Consider the following 21081-nt stretch of genomic DNA (forward strand, 5'->3'; position numbering starts at 1 on the left):
AAATACTGTGCAAAAAGAATAAACTAGGAGGCATTTCATTTCCTGGCCTCAAAATATATTACAAAGGCTGTGATCATCAAAACAGCATGGTACTGGCACAAAAACAGACATGGAGACCATTGGGACAGAATAGAGAATCCCCCCAAAAAATCTAAAATACAGCCAACTAATTTTTGACAAGGGATACAAGACAATTCAGTGGAGGAAAGAAAATCTCTTCAACAAATGGTGCTGGAAAAATTGGATATCCACCTACAAAAAAATGAAACTGAATCCCCATCTCTCATCACCAACAAAAATCACCTCAAAATGGGTCAAAGATATAAATATAAAACCTCAAATTATAAAACTGGTAGAAAACACAGGGAAAACTCTTAGAGACATAGGAGTAGGCAAAACCTTTAAAACAAGACCCAAAAAGCACAGGCAATAATTCTTAAAATAGACTACATCAGACAAAGAAGTTTCTCCATGGCAAAAAAAACAAACAAAAACAACAACAAAAAAACAATAATTAGAGTGAGGAGACAACCTTCAGAATGGGAGACTATATTTACAAACTATGCCTCAGATAAGGGACTGATAGCCCAGAATATATAAAGAACTCAAGTAGCTTACCAGCAAAAAAATCTAATTTAAAACAATCCAATTTAAAAATGGGCAAATAAGCTGAACAGACAACTCTCCAAGGAAGACATACAAATGGTCAAGAAGCATATGAAAAAAATGTTCAAGATCTCTTATCGTAAGAAAAATGCAAATCAAAACCACGATGAGATTTTACTTAACTCCAGTCAAAATGGTTAAATTAAAAGGATACAGACAGCCAGGACCAGCAGTCAGCATAATGGCTATGTCACTGGACTCCCATGTGGTGGACCACGGTGCGAGACCCGGACCTGGTGGCTTCAATTCTCACCAGGTGTGTGTGTGTGCATGCCCAAGATCCCGAGAGGAGAATGGAGGAGAAGGGATTGCAGCATGGTCATCCGCTCAAGGGATGATTTCTCACTTTCTGTCTCTCTGTCTCTGTCTTTCTGGAGAGTGCATGTGCTCTTTAACAAAAACTTCTCAAAAAAAAAAAAAGATACAGACTGATAAATGCTGGTAAGGCTATGGTGAAAAGGAAACCCTCCTACACTGATAGTGGGAATGTAAATTAGTACAGCCATTGTAGAGAACAATATGGAGATTCCTCAAAAACCTACAAATAAAACTACAAAATGACCCAACAATTCCACTCCTGGGTTTCTATCCAGAGGACAAAAAACAGTCAGAGAAACACTCACGCATCCATGTTTATTGCAGTACTATTCACAATTGCTAAGCCATGGCCTCAGCCCAGATATCTAAGAACGAACAAATGGATTGAAAAAATATGGCACATATACACTATGGAATATGGCCATAAAAACAATGACACACTGGCATTTGATACAAAGTGGGTGAATATGAAATTTATAGTATTAAGTGAAGTACACCAAACAAACGAAAGACAGTTCTACGTCCCCTAATATCTACCGAGTATCGGCATTCTATGGTAAAAACTGAAAGATTGGAAGGTGTAAGAGCAGGGAGGTCAAGTGAGGGGATGGGGAACAGGGTGGTAGGAAGGAGGGGCTCAGGAAAGAAAAAAGAAATTCATGGATACCAAAACCAAAAGTTAACTATTGCTGACAACGTACACGGTAATATCTGTACCTTGACTAGTACGTGTATTTTCAGGCTGGGAAAAACCATTTTGTGCATTGCACAGTGTCTAAATATAAATGAATAAAATACTGAGAATGCCTCATGAAATAATCATACAGGAGGGCTCAAAAACCAGTTTGGTTTTTAGCTTTTTCTTTTTTTCCCATGCTCTTTGCTAAGCCGTTTTTAAGCTCTACACCCATCCTTCCACGTCTCTCAGCTGTGACTCTGAAAGCCATAGCTCTCCTGTCAGCTGAATCACTGTTAGGAGCTGCCAATGAGGGGCACTAGAAAGAGAGGAGAAGACTAGAGAAGAGAAGGGATTCTTTCTCTCCGGGCTATTTCCTACTTCTCTTTTGTTCCCGGGTTTTCTCAGTATCACGCAGCACTGCTTGACCCTAGCAGTGGCTGGTTGGTCCCGCTCACGCAATTTATTCCAGTTTTGCAGAGCCAACATCAATGCGCCTCCACACAGGCCCCAGCTGCAGCCGGCGGTGGCCTCTTCTCCAGAAAGATTAGGGCCCTGGCGCCACGCAGTGCTCTGGCACTGTGAGGCAGCAACACAGCTCAGCAACACACCCTCCTCTGAAGCTGGAGTGGGAGCTCTTTGAGCCCCGCATCCAAGCTTCTAAATTTTAATAACTCTAACTCTTCCTTTTTTCTCCCAACCCTATGGACGCTCTGTGAAAAACTTAGTGTTATCCTTTTTGGGTTTCTAATTCCTGGGTGACAGTTCTGTGTATTAAGTCTCTCCTGTTAAAACAATCACTGTGGTTTCTATTTCCTAACTGGACTCTGGGTAAACGCACTTCTTTACAGACAATGGCTGGCTTCGAGTGTCCATTGAGACTCCTCTCTTACTGCCAACGTGATGCTGTGAAAGTTGGCAGAATCGAAATGGAGTCATTTGTGTCAGCTTGTGTAAACCGATACTGAATGGAGCTGGAAAAGGGTATGAAGCAGGTGGCTCTTGTGCCATGTGTTCTTGGTAAGAACCACTGCACAAAGGCCACTGCAATCTTACCCAAAGATAATTCTCCAAGGTTATCGGCCCGAACGGCCTGCCAACCTTGGACTGACCTCACCCTTGGTAGTGGCCCTAGTAGTAAAGGTTATTGTCCCAAACTATGTATGTAATGCCTCCTCATTGTTCTTTTAAAATCTGTTATCTTCTCTATTTCCCTGAATATGGCAGTAGTTTACTACGGCAAGTATATTCCATATTTCAATTCTCATTTCTAGTAAATATCATTTTTCTTGCTCTGTTATGGACTTTGGTATTACCATTCATTTTATTACATGTGAAGATTATCATTGCACATTACTTGTGTATTTTATTGAAATGTTTTCAAAAATGGCTAAAGAAAAATCACCCTGGCTCTCTTTCTCTTCTCATAATTTCAAAGCAGCTAGTTCAACATAACTTGAAAGAATAGATAAAAGCATTTCCATGAGATTGTTTTCTCCAAAAATGTTTTTTTGGAAGTTACAGAGCCCCAGAATCCTCATGGTATGTTTTCAGAAATACTTTTGTTCCACTGGACTGACTAATCATGGGTTTTTTCGATCCAGGCCTGTTAAATGCTTATTAATGTCAAACAGTGGACATTACTAATTAAAGTAAAACTTTGCTCAGGTATTTATATACCTTTAACTCTTTGTTTTTTTTTTTTTTTTTTTTAATTTGGAGAGGTTTTGCTATAGGGTGCGTGCACTCGCCAGAAAGACAGAGAGACAGACAGACAGAAAGTAAGAAATCACCCCCCAGGGGGGATGGTCACACCGCAATCCCTTCTTCTCCATTCTCCTCTCGGGATATTGGGCACACACACACATACCCGGTGTGAGTTTAAGTCACCAGGTGCGGGACTCAATCCGCCGTCAACTGCATGGGAGTTCAGCGACGTAGCCATTACACCAACTGCTGGTCCTGTATGTCTTTAATTCTTGATGTAAATAAACATCTTTTTAAAAATATATACAAAAGAGAACAAAACAATGACTAGCTATTTATAAAGATTATGTTTTATTTCCATAGAAAATGCATGAATGCAACTGTCTCTTAGTCATCAGAAAGATGCAAGCCATTAAATCAGAAAGGACCTCAATATGGATTGCAAGCGCTGGCGTTCATCCTGATCCCTTCAGTGATTAGATGTTTGAGTCCAAATATATACTCTTTGTGGTTGTGCACTCTCAGCAACCAGTTTTGTTTTGTTTTTAAAGAATTATTTATTTGATTTTATTTATCTCTATCATTAATATATTTTTATATTTGTTGCAGAGCACGCATACTCACCAGAGAGAGAAAGTGAGAAAGCAAGCCACCAGGTCCAGGACTGGAACCACATGGGAGTCCAGCGCCTTAACCACCATGCCACCTGCTGGTCCCTCAGCAACCATACACAGATCTGGGCTTTGCCAGGAGGTACCGCGTGTAGTCACATGCCATCTATCTACATGTTGGTCAGCGATAGACTGCATCTCCAATGGTGGGTCCACAGGAGCATGCAGGCTATCCCATGGAGCCGAGCGTGAAATGAAGTCTACCATCGAGGTTTGTGTATGTGTGCTCTGTGATGTTCGCACATCGAGGAAAGCCTAGAGACGCACTTCAGAATACGTCCCTGTTGTTAGTGACTCATGTCTATAAAGACCTGTTTTGAGACTAGGACCACTTTCCACACCAAAGTTTGACTTTTAACACTAATGTCTCACTTAGACTTGGCAACCAAGAGAATATGGATAAGAAGTTACGCGTCCTTAAAATATTCCTAATTTGGCAATGTGGTTAGATGTTGTGCAGTGTGGGTTCTTTTTGTTATTTAATTTTGAAATTAAAGTACACAAAACAAAGATGATGCGGTTTCATAAAAAAATAAATAAATAACTGAAGAACCTTACATATTAGTGCCAGGACCCTGCTGTCCAGGTAAAACATCAAGAAGCGCTCCACTGGTGAGTGGCAACGGCTGTAGAGCAGCAGTGACAGAATCACTTTGCTCAGATGACTTTTCCACCAGAGCAGAGCTGCCAGGCCATCCCTGAGCTCACCGTCAGTGAGGAAGGGGGCGTCAGAGCAGCCCCGACACGGGACACAGGAAATGCTTTTGGCCTGAGCCAGTCGAAGGTAACGTCTGTTCCACGTAGAAATAACTGAGTGTCAGATCCTGAAAGAATACTTAATCAAAACTCTAACAGTGTTTCTCCTCTCCAACCAAGAATCGGTTTTTTGTTGTTGTTGTCCAGGTGAAACCAAGAAGTCATTTATTCAAGGACCTAAAAGCGCTCCACAGAATACTACCTCTCTAAAAATTATTCTTTGAAGCTTGCCATAAATTCTTTAAAATGTAGACACTGTAAGATGTTTATAATCATAGCTTCTTTTTGTTAACCACTGCCTTCTAGTAAAATCAAATCAGTTATGATTCTCTGTACCAGAACTGTGCTGAACCTGTAAATTAATTTGAGAAGAATCAACATTCCCATCCAAGAACAGAGTATTCCTCACAAATTTCAAATGAACTTAATTTTTACTTTACTTGTACCCTGAGAGAAAGTAAAGATCGATTTTGCCCTTCCTGAGTGCTGTCATTTCTATCTCAACCCCTACATAATCGACTTTATTCATGATTTCATCGCCGAATGTAGTCCTGAAGAATTTGGAAGAAGGCCTCAAATATTTGGTTTCTTTTTCCCTTTGATGCACGGTGCCAGTCCACGTGGCCTGTTCTGGCCTGCTAGTTCTGGGGGACAGTAGGTTATGACAATGTTTTCTGAGGTTGCCTTTGGTACAGTGTGCCTAGGTATACCTTGTAGATATTCTTTCCTGGGTTCTTACAAAAAAAAACGCCCTGCCTGGGTCTTTAGATTTTCTCTGGTCTCCCAGCTATTTCCCTTTCTGTTTGTTGCTTAACGTTGGGAGAGAAACCTGGGGCCTTGCAGACTATTTGTGCACTCTGCCTCACATGCACTTCCACCAAAGCATTAAATGTTTGGTTATATGTCTGGCTCCTGGGTGGCCAGACATATAAAGAAGGGAAAAGAAAGATCTCCAACACATTGTCCACTACGCACATTATCTTAACTGCAGCTTCGGGTGAATTAACAGCTGTGATGGTGACGATACAGCATAGCCTGTTTCCGATGAGCAGAAGGAAGGAGGCGATTTGTTTTAGAACACAGGTTGACTAAAGGCAAACCTAAGGGTAAAACATGTTTTCTGACAGTCTCACCAAAATGCTAAAATGCTGTCTCTCACCAGAAACTGTTCTTTTTTTATGTTTTTGTTTTGTTTTGCTTTGGTTTTATGTTTTCTTGTTTGTTTGTTTTTGCTGTAAGGTGCCTGTGCCCACCAGAGAGAGACAGAGAGAGGGAAAGTGAGAAATCATCCCCTAGAGGTAATGGCCATACTGCAATCCTTTCACCTCTTAGGTTTTTGCCATGCATGCACATGTGTCTGGAGCGATTTTCAAGCTGTTGGGTCCAGGACTTGAACCGTGATCAACAATGTGGGAATCCAGCTCCTTATCCACCATGCCACCTGCTGGCCTCTTAGAAACTATGCTTATAATTTAAATGAGAACATTTTCATTTCTTCAATAAATATATTTTGAGCCTTTTATTTTACATGCTCTTAGTGTAGGATTAGATGGCTAATGAGAAAAACCGCTAATATTTGAAAAAGAATAACTCTCTAAACTGAAAAAAATACTTAAAATCATAGGCAGAGGAGAAAGTCCAGTTGAATTCAGCTGGTCTAACTGTAACTTTTTTTTCAATAAAATCACTGCTGTGTTTCAGAATTTAGTGTACACATTTCACTCCTATCAGGCGTCACTCACCACTAGTGCTTACACCCCTCTCCATTTCTGGGTTCACCTCTCCTCTTGCTAGGGTCCATCCTTTAGTAGTTTTCTCAGCAAGCACCTGTAAGAGAGAGATTCTGTTAGTCTTGTCCGAACTTTCTGTTTAGAGTTGTGCAGGTGAGATCTTTCTCCTCAACATTTAAGGTTTTTATTCTATTCAAACATGTATATCATTAATAAAAGAAAAACATAATATTGTCAGCTTAATTGTTGCTACTTTGCAGGATATCTGTAGAACAATTCTTAGTTAGAGGTTCTCACTTTTCACATAGGGCTACACAATGTGTAGGTGTGTAGTTCTTGCCCTATACAAAGGAATGTAGGTAAGGAAGCAAGCGGGGCTGGAGACGAGTCCATGGGTCATTCCTCAAGGTCATAACATTAAAGGAGGCTCTGGGGACCAGCAGATGGCATAGTGGTTATGTTGCTGGACTCCCACATGGCCAACCATGGTTTGAGTCTGGGACCCTGGGGCTTGGAACTCATGCTGGGCTTGTGTGTGTGCGTGCCCAAAATCCTGACAGGAGAATGGAGAAGAAGGGATTGCCGCATGGCCATCCCCCATGGGGGTGATTTCTCACTTCCTGTCTCTGTGCCTCTCTGGTGAGTTGCACATGCCAGATCAAAGATCTCTCTTAAAAATGAAGGTTGGTCTCTGTGAAAGGGCTCTGTTTTCTGTTTCACATACAATGTCATAAAGGGTAGCTGGGGCAGTACAATGTACGTAGCACTGAATTTAATTTTATTTCTCATATTCACCACCTAGGTCACTGAGGAGCTATGTCATTTTTCAACTCAGAATAAACTCTCAATAGTTCTTGAAATCATTCCTCTTTCCATTGTTATATTTCTTTTTTCTTTAAAGAATTATTTATTGGTTTAATTTATTCATTCATTTAGTTTTTAATATGACCAGAAAGAGACAAGAAAGACACACATACACACACCCACACTCACACATACACACACACACAGAGAGAGAGAGAGAGTCAGAAAGCAAGCCACCAGGTCTGGGGTTCAAACTGTGGTCAGCCATGTGGGAGTGTCCAGCGCCTTAACCACCATGCCAGCTGCTGGTACCTCCATTGTTATATTCCTTATTATTGGAATATATATTAGAATATGTTGGAAGTTCTCTATCTATCTTCTGATTTAGATCTTTAATTTAAATTTTTTGAAGCTTTCAGTGTTTTGTTCTGGGTAATCCAATTTACTAAAAGAAATTATTTTATTTAACTTTCTTTTTTCATTTTAATTTTATCAGAGAGGGACCGAAGGAGAGAAAGAGAGAGAGAGAGGGAAAGTGAGAAAGCAAGCCACCAGGTCTGGGACTCAAACCGTGGTGGGCCATGAGGGAATCCAGCACGCTTAATCACCACACCACTTGCCAGCTGCCAGGTAATTCAACTTATTAATTATATCTTTAGCTATGCTCATCTGTGAATTTAAAAAATGGCTATACTTTTCATTGCCAGCATTTCTATTTAAAATGTTTGTTTGTTTTTAGGTTTTTGCCACAGGGCACGGATGCTCACCTGAGAAAGACAGACACAGAGAGAAGAAAAGTAAGACATTCCCCCCTGGGGAGACGGCCATGTTCCAATCCCTTCTCTTCCATTCCCCTCCTGGTTCCTTGGCCATGGACACACACATACTGGCATGATTCTTACGTTACCAGGTAAGCCATGTGGAACCCAGCGTACCAGCCACCATGCCACCTGCCAACACTTAAAATTTCTTCAAAGTATATTTACTTCTTCCATGAGAGAGGCGCCACGTCAGTTTTCATGCTGCGGTCCACCCCCAGGCTCAGCGAGCCTCGACCATGGGCACGTGCATGCCTGGCATGCAGAGAGGAAGGGGAATGTGAACACGAGGCGTCCACGTGGGTCCAGCTTTGCAAAGCGCTGCATTACTGCTTTGCGGCCGTCAGTGCCAGCGTTTCCAATCGGTTCTTTCTCGTCTCCCTTGTTAGTGAGTCTCATTCGTCTCTTTGTACTTCTTGATGCCTTTTCTTTTTCCTTAAATTTATGTTTAATCACTAGACATCTTTACAGTGTACGACATGGCTCTTCCCAGCATGTACAGTGCACATTGGTCAAGACGAAGACGTTACCATATACGTTATCATCAGCGATTTGTGTCAATTGAATGTACTGATTTCCCCCCTGCTCCCCTGCCTCCCCTATTACCCTGCTCTGTATTACCCCATCCTTCCTGTCTCTAGTATCCACACTTGCCCTCCCTATTATACCTTGAATCTTTCAGTTTCTGCTATAGAGCTCAGACGTTCAGATTATACTGAGTGGGGCCACACACAGTCTGTCCTTCATAGTCCGGCTTGCTACACTTATTTATCCACTTTGTATCAAACGTCAAAGGTCTCACTTGTTTTTATGACTGAGTAGTATTCCATAGAGTACATATGCCACATTTTTTTTTGGTCCACTCATCTATTTTTGGATATCCTGAGTTAATTCCACATATGCTATTGATGAGAGTGTAATTTAGTACAACCATTGTGAAAAATGATATGGAGTTTCCTCAGAAACCTACAAATAGAACTACCGTACCCAGTAATTCTACTTTAGGTATTTACCCAAAGGCTAGGAAAATCCTTAGTTAGAAAAATGTTTACACACCCTTTTCCTTTTTAAATGAATGTTATTTATTCCTATATCTTTTTAGATTTCAAAATCAAATATTTTAAAAAACTGTTCTGGAGCACTATTTAGTATTTGTAATTTTGGGGCAATAATTCACCTACTTGTTGAGTTTAACGGACATCTTTTATAAAGTTTGCCTTCATATTCTTCTTTTTTTTTTTTCACGATCCGTTATTTGGCTTTTAATTATCTTAAGTCTTATCATGGCATAATTTACAGTCTATGCTGATGGTCTAACTCCTCTACTTTAATCCTTCTAATGAATGGGCAAAAGCACCATTAACAATCACACACATACAGTAGTTCTTCAGTTTCTCTGTGGTTTGAAGAGTTGTCTAGCAATCCTGAAATACAACTTAGTTGGACTTAGATAATAGAACTCAAAGGTCAAATTTAACTTGCTACTAAGTCTTGTCACATTGACTTTCAAAAGTGTCTGACCTTACAAGTGTGTTAAAGTGTTACATATTCCTTTTTTGATAATATACACAATCAACACTAAAATGTCTTTCAGTAAGTAAAAGGCACTGTTTTGCGTACGGGAAACCTTAATTCAGATTGGCAGAGTTATGACCAAGTATATAAAGTAGACATCACTACCTTATCTTTGGCCCTTGCCTTTAGAAGATTAAAACAAAGGTGAGTGTGTTTGGTTTTGAGAAGTGAAGGGATTTCTTCGGCATTTACATATTCATCTAACCAACCATTTATTAGCGTAAATTAAAAAAAAAAACAATCTCCAACCTCCAGTAGGTTTTGATAGTATTCACCATCTTTATAGAAAGATGAGCATCACTAATGAATTACCAATTATATCTTTAGAAAGGGCAAATAGTGATAGCATTTATTGAACTGAAATTACTATCAAAATTTAAAAAAAAAATAACAATATTAATTTAACCACAAGCCAGTCTTACTTAAATCAGAATTGTCCAACAAAAATATCCTGTCAGCCATTCATGACCTGAGTTCTTGTGTAGGAGATCAATTAAAATATGGTACACATAAGAATGATGAGATGTTTCTGTTTTGTCATAAATAAGGCAATGGCCACCTATTACTCATTAGTAGCTTTTTATTTATTTTTATTTTTTATAATTCCAATCAATGATATTACCATACCTATTATCTTCAACAGATAATCTTCCCTTTTTTCCTTTTTTTTTTTTGATAGGTTTTCGCTATAGGGCGCGCGTGCATTCGCCAGAAAGACAGAGAGAGGCAGAGAAAGTGAGAAATCACCCCCCAGGGGGATGGCCACACCGCAATTCCTTCTCCTCCATTCTTCTCTCGGGATCTTGGGCACGCACGCACACGTGCCCGGCATGAGTTTAAGCCATTGGGTCCGGGACTCGAATCTCTGTCAACTACACAGGAGTCCAGCAACATAGCCATTACGCTAACTGCTGGTCCTGATTAGCAGCTTTTTTAAGATAAGCCTCTCCCCAGGGGATGCCTTTGTTCTTGCTGGCCTCTGTGTGATCCAGGGGCCTGACGTGCCTTCTGCCCACAGACCATGGGGATTTGGGCCAATCTTGTGCTTCCTCCCTTTTCCATGGTGAGGCACTGGGCATGCTTCTGAACAAAAATCTTCTTGCCTTTCTCGACATCACCTATTTTTTTTTTCTAGAATTACTCAAAGTTTTTTTTTTTAATTTTTATTTCAATTTCTTTTATACATTCAATCACGTACATCACTTAGCTTGTAAAGTGAATGTTCCAACATGAATACATTTCTCACCAGTCTAGTTGAGGATACTATATACCTTATCATCAACAAATAATAAACCATTTCTTCGTCCCATAAATACCTTGCCTCTATTTTTCTCCTTAGTATCTTTCCTCAGACTCTCCTCCTTCTCTCACCCTCTTCCCACACTGTACCTGGTATTTATAACCATTTTTTATGCTTCTATATCCTCTAGTCATTCAGTTTCAGCTACAGAGCGTGCATAGTTGGTATATATTAAGTGGAGAAATACAATGTCTTTCATAGCCTGGCTTGCTTCACTCAGCAGTAAATCTTCCATATTCATCCACTTTCTGTTAAAAGCCAGGTGTTGTTGGTTTTGGCTGAGTAGTATTCACACCTTTTCAATCCATTCTTCTGTTCGTAGACACTTGCATTGGTTCCATGTCTTAGCAATTGTGAATAATGCCACAATAAACACAGATATGCAGGCACTTTTCTGACTATGCATTCTTCTGTCCTTTGGGTAGATACCAAGGAATGGGATTAACATCCATTTTTAATTCTCTCTCTCATCACTTGGGGATACTAGGGTTCCCACTCAGAAGCCAAGTGTCCTGCTCTCGCTGCCATCTTAGTCTTGAGAAAGATTTTTTTTTTCTTCTCACCGTTTCCTCACTGCCATGGTGAGGTAGAATATAAATTCTTTAAATAAATATGTTTAAACATTTTGCCCAGGATTGCTATGTTGGAGATGTTGAGAGAGGTGGATAATAAATCAATTGGCAATACTATTTTAATTAAAGTTTCAAATGTGCATTTCCAATGTATTATTTGATAAACCAAGAAATTCTCTAAAATATCTTACAGGTTTAGTTTTCAAGATTAGCTTTCAGATCTTTTTTCTTTTTTTTCCAAGACCAGTGTTTATCATTGCAACACACAGAGATCAGCAAACTATGACCCAAAGACCTAATCCAACCTGTCCATTTTTTTAAAAATATTATATAATTAAGGCATTATACAAAACCTCAGCTCCACATATGTAAGTTCCCTCCATTACTTCCATTATTCCCCATAGAGTGATGCATTTGTATTAACAGATGACCTACACTGACATGTAATTTCATCAAAGTCCATTGCTTACAATAGAATTGACTTGTGGTGGTGCGTCCTGTGGGTTTAGACTATTGAATAATTACATACACTATACTGTCACAGTAATTTCATTGTCCTAAAAATCCTCTGTGCTTTGCCTTAGTCATCTACCTCTCAACCTGAGCAATTGTTGTCACATAGTTGGAATCTTATCCCTGGCGGTATTTTCATATTGGCTTCTCTCACTTAATAAAATACATTACATTGTCCTCCTCCATGTCTTTTAATAGTTGGGTAACTCATGTCTTCTTAGCATGAATAATTTCCATCATCTGGATATACCACAGGCTATTTACCCATCCACTTATTGAAGGACATCTTGGTTACTTCCTAATTTTGGAAATTATAAAGTTCCATTAAATGCCCATGTTCAGATTTTTGTGTGCACAGAAGTTTGTAACTCCTTTGGATAAATACCAAGGAGTGTAATTGTTGGGTCATATGATAAGACTATGTTTTTTTTTAATTTTTTATATTTATATTTAATTTTATTTATTCATTCATTTATTTTAATTTGATGAGAGAGAGATAGAAAGTGAGAAAGTGAGCCACCTGGTCTGGGATTAAAACTGTGGTCAGCCATGTGGGAGTGTCCAACACCTTAACCACCATACCACTTGCTGGTCCCAAATAAGACTATATTTTGTTTTGTAAGAAAGTGTTGAAGTGTCTTCCAAATAACCGCACCGTTTTGCATTCTCAGTGGCAGTGAATGTGAGCTACCATTGCTCACATCCTCCCCAGCATTCAGGACTTTAGCCAGTGAGGTGTGTCGTGGTAACTTACCATTGTTTCAATTTCCACTTCCCTGTGACTATGATGTAGAGCATTGTTTCTTTTCTTTTCTTTTCTTTTCTTTTTTTCTTTGAGAGTTCTTTTTTTTTTTTTGGTATAGGGCAGGTGCACTTGCCAGAAAGACAGAGAGAAACAGAGAGATAGAAAGCGAGAAATCACCCCCCAGGGGGATTGGCCATGCTGCAATCCCTTCTCCTCCATTCTCCTTTTGGGATTTTGAGTATGCACACACATGTGCCCGGCGTGAGTTTAAGCCCCCGGGGCCAGGACTCGAACCGCGGTCCACAACATGGGAGGCCAGTGACATAGCCATTACACCAACTGCTGGTCCCGCTGTAGAGCAGTTTCATATGCTCATGTGCTCATCTGTATTTCACTGATGAACTGTCTGTTCAGGTCTTATGAACATTACAATTTTTGTTGTTTCAAGTATTCTTAGTAAATAGCAATCCTTTATCAATTTTTTTTTGCAAATATTTTCTCCTCTATGGTTCTTTAATATTTCCGATTTAATGACTCACTTTTATTCAACCAATTCTTTCCTATTTCCCTTGTAAGTTCAACTTTACTACACCAATAAATGAAAAATAGATGGGAAATTAAATAATGTAAGAAAACAAACAGAAAGATTTTTTATTTTTGTTCTGAGAGAAGAGACTATACTTATAAATGATATTTGGGCTGGGCTAACATGAAAGATAACCAACATTAGCAGAGGACTCTGCAATAAATGATAGCTGTGGATGTTTAATTAATTTGAGTCTATCCACACTTTTGGAAAACTTAGGTTGGTGAATCTCAAAATGTTGCCCCTGAAACCAGAATACCTTAGAACAAGGCATTTCATAGTGGGTGTTTGGACTATGTGAATCAGAATTGTCTGAGATTCTTACATAAAAGATAAATTCCTGAGTTTCACTGAAAATTTTTTAAGTAAAGTCATTAAAATTTGACAAAATCCAATGCTCATTTATTCTAAGTAAACTAGTAATATAAAGTAACTTCTTCAACTTGGTAAAGAATATCTACAAAAAAAAAAAAAAAAAAGAACTACACCTTGCCCAGTTGTGGTGGTGTGGGAAGCAGGATGCTGCTCTGTAATGCTGGAGACCACATGGAAGAACAGGGTTCAGATCCTGGCTTGACCTTAAAACTGGTACCCACATGCCTGTGATCCTGGTTGGCTGGAAGGCTGGGGAGAAATTGTGGCACTGACAAGGCCCTATCAAGGGTGCCTCTCTCAACAGGTAAATCAAGTTTTAAAAAATCTACAGCTAACACCATTCTCCAAGCTTCTCCAGTAAGATCAGTAAGAATGTCCTGTCTCACTGCCCCTTTTCAATAATGTACTAGAAGTTTTAGATTGGGACCAGCAGTTAGCGTAATGGCTATGTCGCTGGACTCCCACATAATCAATCGCAGTTCAAGTCCCGGACTCGGTGGCTTAAACTCACGCCAGGTGCGTGTGCGTGCGTGACCAAGATCCTGGAGAATGGAGGAGAAGGGATTGTGGTATGGCCATCCCCTCTGGGGGGTGATTTCTCACTTTCTATCTCTCTATCCCTCTCTGTCTGTCTGGCGAGTGCACGCACCCTATAGCAAAAAGCTCTCCAAAAAAAAAAGAAGTTTAATGCAAGAAAAGTAAGTGAATGCATCCAGGATGAGAGTAAACTCATCATACCAAACTTAACATTTTTTCTTTTTTATAAGTTTATTTCTTTATTTCTTCAGAGACAGAGGTACTCCCAACAGTGTCTTCACACTGTTGTCTATCCCTAGTTTCTAGCTGACCCGGATCAGTCACACATGCACACACCTGCTGGTGTACGAAAGGTCCCAGGTTTTAAGCCCAAGACCTTTCTCATGTGGGTCCAGTTGTGTTAGGACTGCAGCACCTCCTGGCTCATTTTCAGTAAAATAAAGGAATTCTATATTGGAATTTCTTACAAAAACAAGTGTTTTATTTGTTCCTGAGGATAGTTTGGATAATAGGCTCTTTAAGAAATTGCTTCCAACTCTCAGTGGTGGAGTCCTAGAACTTATTTATTTCATATTCTTATCCTAGGTACTAAAAATCGTTTTTAAAAAATTGACCCAAACAGGAAGTACAAGGGCAAATGTATATTCACTTGCTAACACAAAGGTGAAAAACGAACTTCTAAATCTTTACAAAAATGGCTTCCAAATAATGTGAGGGCTACAGGTGTGACTTTCATTTGGTGCTGGGAGAACAAGCCATTCTAGCCATCTTGCCTCTCCTCAGAGGCGGGAGTCCAGGGACTGATCAATGCAGAAACATATGGTAGAAATTTTGATGAGTACAGAGAGTGGCTCAAGGAGGAAGTGGAGGCCTGAATCATAACATAATTTTGTGTCTCAGGTTCTAAAGCGATTTATTGATTTAACTTTAGTTACAAGACTGGAATATTTTCAAAGCCAGGAGACAAGCGTGATTCCCTCCATAGAGCCCATAATCATGCTGAAAGGGTTTTGTTACTGAGCGTGAGGAAAGTGTTTCACAATGCTGAAAATTAGCTCTCCTTTGCTATTCTTTATCTAGCTACTGGTTTCTCTCAGTTGAATATAAAGGACATTTTCCACTTTATAATCACCCATTAGAAATTTTGTTCTTATTCACTGTGGCAGAGAAGATAAAAAGTGATTGTAGTTTCTATTCCAAGCCTGGATCCTGGTTACAGCTGACACGTTTATATTCTAGCAGGAATAAAATCTTAAGTGATTGCTACCTTGCTGGCTTCTTATGCAATACAAAGACACACTGTGAACCACGTACTTTGGAAAAATGCAGCTACTTCATTAAGTTTACCCAAGTTACATTCTTGGCAAAGCAAACTGTTTCTGTCATCAACTGGTACATTCCTTCTCCCTCCTAAGGCCCTGGTGAGTGTAGGTGAGGAGGAAACGCTTCCTCTGATCTTGGTTCCAGACGAATAACATGGTCTCATATTATTCATTTGGAACTGATGATACCATCTGTTCTTCTTACCAAAACCATGTGGCTGTAACATAAGTTAGTCACTGATAGCTCTCCTAAACTACCTCCTTCGATTAACATTGAGTTTGCTTTTAAAGTTTCCCCTTACGGAAGGTTTTTTTGCTTGTTTTGTTTTGTTTCTAAGATACAGGAGGCACTCAGACTGAAGCTTCATTTTGTGTATATTACAACTGCTGATTTCAATTTTTATGTCATTAATCACTTTTCATTATTTTATTCTTTGATAGCAAACATCTGACCCATATGGGAGGCAGGGGGAGGGCAAACGAACACAGTGATTAGCACAGGAAGAAGCTACAGGAGTTGTGGGGAGTCCTCCACTTCCTCAAGCACCAGTGCTACGAGAATCTGCTCAGATCCCTGTCAATCTCTCCTTTTAGTCAACGTTCAATACCTAACTATCTGAGGCTTTAAAATGCCTATGCTTCAGGCAATAATCCGCAGAATACACAAGTGGGATTATATAAAACTAAAAAGTTTTCTCGCAAAAAGGAAACAATAATTAGAGTGAAAAGACAACCCTCAGAATGGAAGAAAATATTTGCAAATTATTCCTCATACAAGTGATTGATATCCAGAATATATAAGAAACTCAAGCAGTTCACCCATAAGAAATGAATAATACAACTAAAAAGGGCAAATGAATTGAATAGACAACTCTCTAAGGAAGACTTACGAATGGCCAAAAGGCATATGAAAAAAATGTTGCGAGTATGGAAATAAAAACACAATGAAATGCCACGTAATCCCAGTTAGAATGGCATACCAAGGATACCAAAAAAAAAAAAAAAAAAAGAAGAAGAAGAAGAAGAAGAAAGAAAGAAAGAATGGCAAGTACTAGTGAGGCTGTGATGTTAGGAAACTCTCTTACACTGTTGGTGGGGATGATGCAAATTAGTACGACTTATGTAAACAACAATATGGAGGTTCCTCAAAAACCTACAAATAGAACTACCTTATGACCCAGTAATCCCACTCCTTGGTATTTACCCAAAGGCTAGGAAAATATTCATTCAGACATTTGCACATCCATGTTTATTGCAGCATTATTCACAATTGCTAAGGCGTGGAACCAAACTAACTATCCAAAAGCTGATGACTGAGTTGAAAAACTAGTACATATATACTATAGAATGTTGCTCAACCATAGAAACAATGAGACCTTATCATTTGCTTCAAAGTGGATATATAGAAGACTTAACATTGAGCTAAATGAGCCAGACTTTGAAAGATTGTACATCCCCACTCAATTTGTAACAAATACCTGTACTCTGTGGCAGAAAATGAGAGACCTGAACATATGACAGCAGAGAGGATACGTGCAGATACTAGAGACTGTAAGGGAGAGGAGTAGATGGTAGAGGGTGGATGAGGGGCAAAGGGAAGAAACATTTAATGGAGGAAAAAAGTAAATTTCTCTTCTTTATACACACACACACACACACACACACACACACATTATATAGTATACATCATGATGGGGACTTACTATAAAATGTGAAATTAATCTGAAAGAATAAAGTAAAATACTTGTGTTTTTGATGAGTGTTTGCCTAGTAGTAAGAGCATAAAAATCTTTTTGGAGGGAACCAGCAGTTAGCATAATGGCTATGTCGCTGGACTCCCACGTAGTCGACCACAGTTCGCGTCCCGGACCCGGTGGCTTAAAACTCATGTCGGGCGCGTGTGCGTGCGTGCCCAGGATCCTGAGAGGAGAATGGAGGAGAAGGGATTGCGGTGTGGCCATCCCCCCTGGGGGGTGATTTCTCTCTTTCTGTCTCTATGTCTCTCTCTCTGTCTGTCTAGCGAGCGCACACGCCCTATAGCGAAAACCTCTCCAAAAAAACAAAAACCAAAAACAAACAAACAAAAAACAAAAAATCTTTTTGGAAATCTAACCAAAGAAGTTAAAGACCTCCACAAGGAAAACTATGAGAAGCTAAAAATTGAAATTGAAAAGTGGAAGGACATCCCATGTTCCTCGATTGAAAGAATTAATATAATCAAAATGGCAATTCTACTGAAATTAATCTACACATTTAATGCAATGTGAATCAAAGTACCAGACACATTCTTCACAGATCGAGAAAAGACAATCATAAAATTCATCTGAAATCATAAAGGACCCTGTATTGCCAGAGCAATTCTACACAAGAAGAGTGGAGTGGGCGGCATCTCACTCCCTGACCCAAAAATATACTACAAAGTTGTGGTAATCAAAACAGCATGGTACTGGCACAGAAACAGACATGTGGACCAATGGAACAGAATAGAGTCCCCAGAAATAAATTCCCAAACATACAGTCAGCTGGTTTTAGACAAGGGGTACCAGTCAATCCGGTGGGAAAAGGAAAACCTCTTCAGCAAATGGTGCTGGAAAACCTGAATTTCCACCAGCAGAAAGATGAATCTGAACCCCTACCTCTCACCTTTGACAAAAATCAAGTCAAGGTGGATCAAGGATCTATATCTAAGACCTCAAACTATAAAACTGCTCCTGGAAAACAGTGGGGAAACTCTGGGAGACAATGGGGTACTGAAAGACTTCTTAAATAAGATCCCAAAAGCACGGTCAGTTATACCCAAAATAGACAAATGGGATTACATCAGACTAAGAAGTTTCTGCATGGCAAAAGACACAGTCATTAGTGTGAATCGACAGCCCTCAGAATAGGAAAATATTTTTGTAAATTATGCATCAGATATGGGACTGATAACCAGAATACACAAGGAACTCAAGCCGCTGTGCAGTAAGATACCCCCTAACCCCAGTCAGAATGTCTAAGATTAAAAAAACAAACAATGGTAAGTGCTGGAGGGGGTGTGGTGAAAGAGGAATTCTCTTACACTGCTGGTGGTAATGTAAATTGGTCCAGCCACTGTGGAGAACAATTTGGAGATTCCCGAACACTCTACAAATAGAACTACCATATGATCCAGCAATCCCACTCCTCGGTATCTACCCAAAGGACAGAAGAATTCTTCATTGGAAAAGTGCTTGCACATTGATGTTTATTGCGGTGCTATTCACGATTGCTAAGACATGGAACCAATCCAAATGCCCCCGTACGGATGAATGAATCGAAAAACTGTGGCACATATACTTTATGGAATACTATTCAGCCATAAAAACCAACAAAACCCTGTCTTTTGACAGAAAGTGGAAGAATATGGAAGATTTACTGTGAGTGAAGCAAGTCAGGCTATGAAGGAGAGACATTTTATGTCCCCACTTTAACAAATGCTGAGTGTCTGCACTCTGTGACTGAAACTAATTGACCTAAAAACACAAGAGATGGGAGTTAATGCCAGATGTGGTGTGTGTGGAGAAGAGGGGCCTAAGGAAGGACATTTGGAGGAGGGATACAGAGGCAGAGCATTAACGGGATGGGGAGGTGTGGTGTTATCGGTTGAAGATATTTTGATGGGTGGACCAGCAATTAGCGTAATGGCTATGTCGCTGGACTCCCACGTAGTCGACTGCGGTTCACGTCCCAGACCCGGTGGCTTAAAACTCATGTCGGGCGCGTGTGCGTGCATGCCCAAGATCCTGAGAGGAGAATGGAAGAGAAGGGATTGCGGTGTGGCCATCCCCCCTGGGGGGTGATTTCTCGCTTTCTATCTCTCTGTCTCTCTCTGTCTGGCTGGTGAATGCATGCGCCCTATAGCAAAAACGTCTCCCCCCCTAAAAAAAAAGATATTTTGATTAACTGGACTGGGGAGAAATGTTCACATATTGAAATGTTCACTTTGTAAGCTAAATAATGTGATTGAATGTATATAAACATTTTTAAAAAATAAATATTTTTGGGTGGAGTAGAGCTTAGCTTCATTATCAGAAGTTAATGTTTTTCTAATTAAAAAAATATATATACACATGTAATTGGGCCAGCTGTGTTGGTGCAGTGGGGGTACAATGCTCTGTAGTGGTAGACCCACAGGGGAAGGTCCTGCGTTTGCATAGTGAAGCCTTCCTGTAAATGCCAAGCGTACATGCTCATGATCCTGGCTTGCTGAGCTAAGGGTGGATCATGACATGAAGCCCATTTGAAGGTGCTCTTCTTCTTCTTTCTTTTTTCTGTATCTCTCTCATAACAGAGATAGTAAATAAACTTAAAAGAATTATTACTATCCAAGGCAGGGATAAACTATAGCCCCCAGGCCAGAATCAGCCCATCATCTAATAAAGTTTTATTGGAATATAACCATACTCATTTTTTTCACATTGTCTATGGCTGTTTTTTTGTACTACACTGGAAGTTTTAAGAGACTCTAAGGCACAGAAAGCTTAAAACATTTACTAACCAAACTTTCTAGAAAAAAATTACTGACTTTTGATCCAGGATTCTAACACTTTAGGACTTTCGCTTTCTGCATAAACTTTCCATGGCCCAACTTTCTCATGTGTATAATTAGGGGTAGAAAGAAAGTGTGTCTCACAGGGTTTTGTGAGGGCGACAGTATAATAGAAATGCATGTGAAGCATCGGCAGAGGGTTTGGGCACACACTCCGTAAATGCTCATTAGTATCGCTGAGACTTAGGTCTTGGTTGAAGTTAAGAAGGCCTTCTTGTGAAGCAGGTAAGCACAGAGAACAAGAGTTTCAGACCTGGATTCATGCAGACAGTGCAGTACTATCTTAAGCGAGTTATTGTACCTTTATTTTCTTCTCTTTCTAATGGCTTTCATGAAAACTAGTATGGAAACGAAGATAAATCCTTAAAACTTTCAGAGAACATCAAGACCAACAGCAATAAGAAGACAAACAGCATGCAATGAATTGAAGACCATGACAACAACACACAACAATTGCTGAGAGCCGAAAGGAAGAAATGCTCTCAACATTTTGGAGGGAAGATTTTTAACCAGAATTCTCTACTTGTTCAAACTATCAATTACATGTTGGGTAAAATCAAGACATTCCAGGAATGCAATTTATTAACCACAAAAACAAAACAAAAACCAGAAACTTCCCATAAACTCTTTCTTAGCAACTTACTGGAGCATGTACTGTGTAAGAAAAATAAAACTAAGTTAAGAAAGAGGGAGATGTATTACCTGGAGGGATTCTGGGAAAAAGGTGAAGGTTGAATTTCCCCTAAAGACTGTGCAAATAGGGTAAGTTATATGAAAACTCATAGACATACCTGCAACAAACTTGGTGACAATGTCTTCCCAGACATCATGAAATACATA

General features: G+C 39.7%; 1 long non-coding RNA gene across 1 annotated transcript in view; it reads right to left on the bottom strand.

Annotated features, from left to right (window-relative positions):
* Window positions 1-6563: 6563 nt before the first annotated feature.
* The window catches only part of LOC114005689 (uncharacterized), a 241624-nt gene continuing 227106 nt past the window's right edge, over window positions 6564-21081 (bottom strand). Inside the window, exon 3 of the long non-coding RNA XR_003547529.1 lies at window positions 6564-6621. This is a non-coding gene — a long non-coding RNA (uncharacterized LOC114005689). The remainder of the gene's footprint in view (window positions 6622-21081) is intronic.

Source organism: Tupaia chinensis, unplaced genomic scaffold, assembly GCF_000334495.1.
Source record: "Tupaia chinensis unplaced genomic scaffold, TupChi_1.0 Scaffold144269_1, whole genome shotgun sequence".
NCBI classification, from domain to species: domain Eukaryota; kingdom Metazoa; phylum Chordata; class Mammalia; order Scandentia; family Tupaiidae; genus Tupaia; species Tupaia belangeri.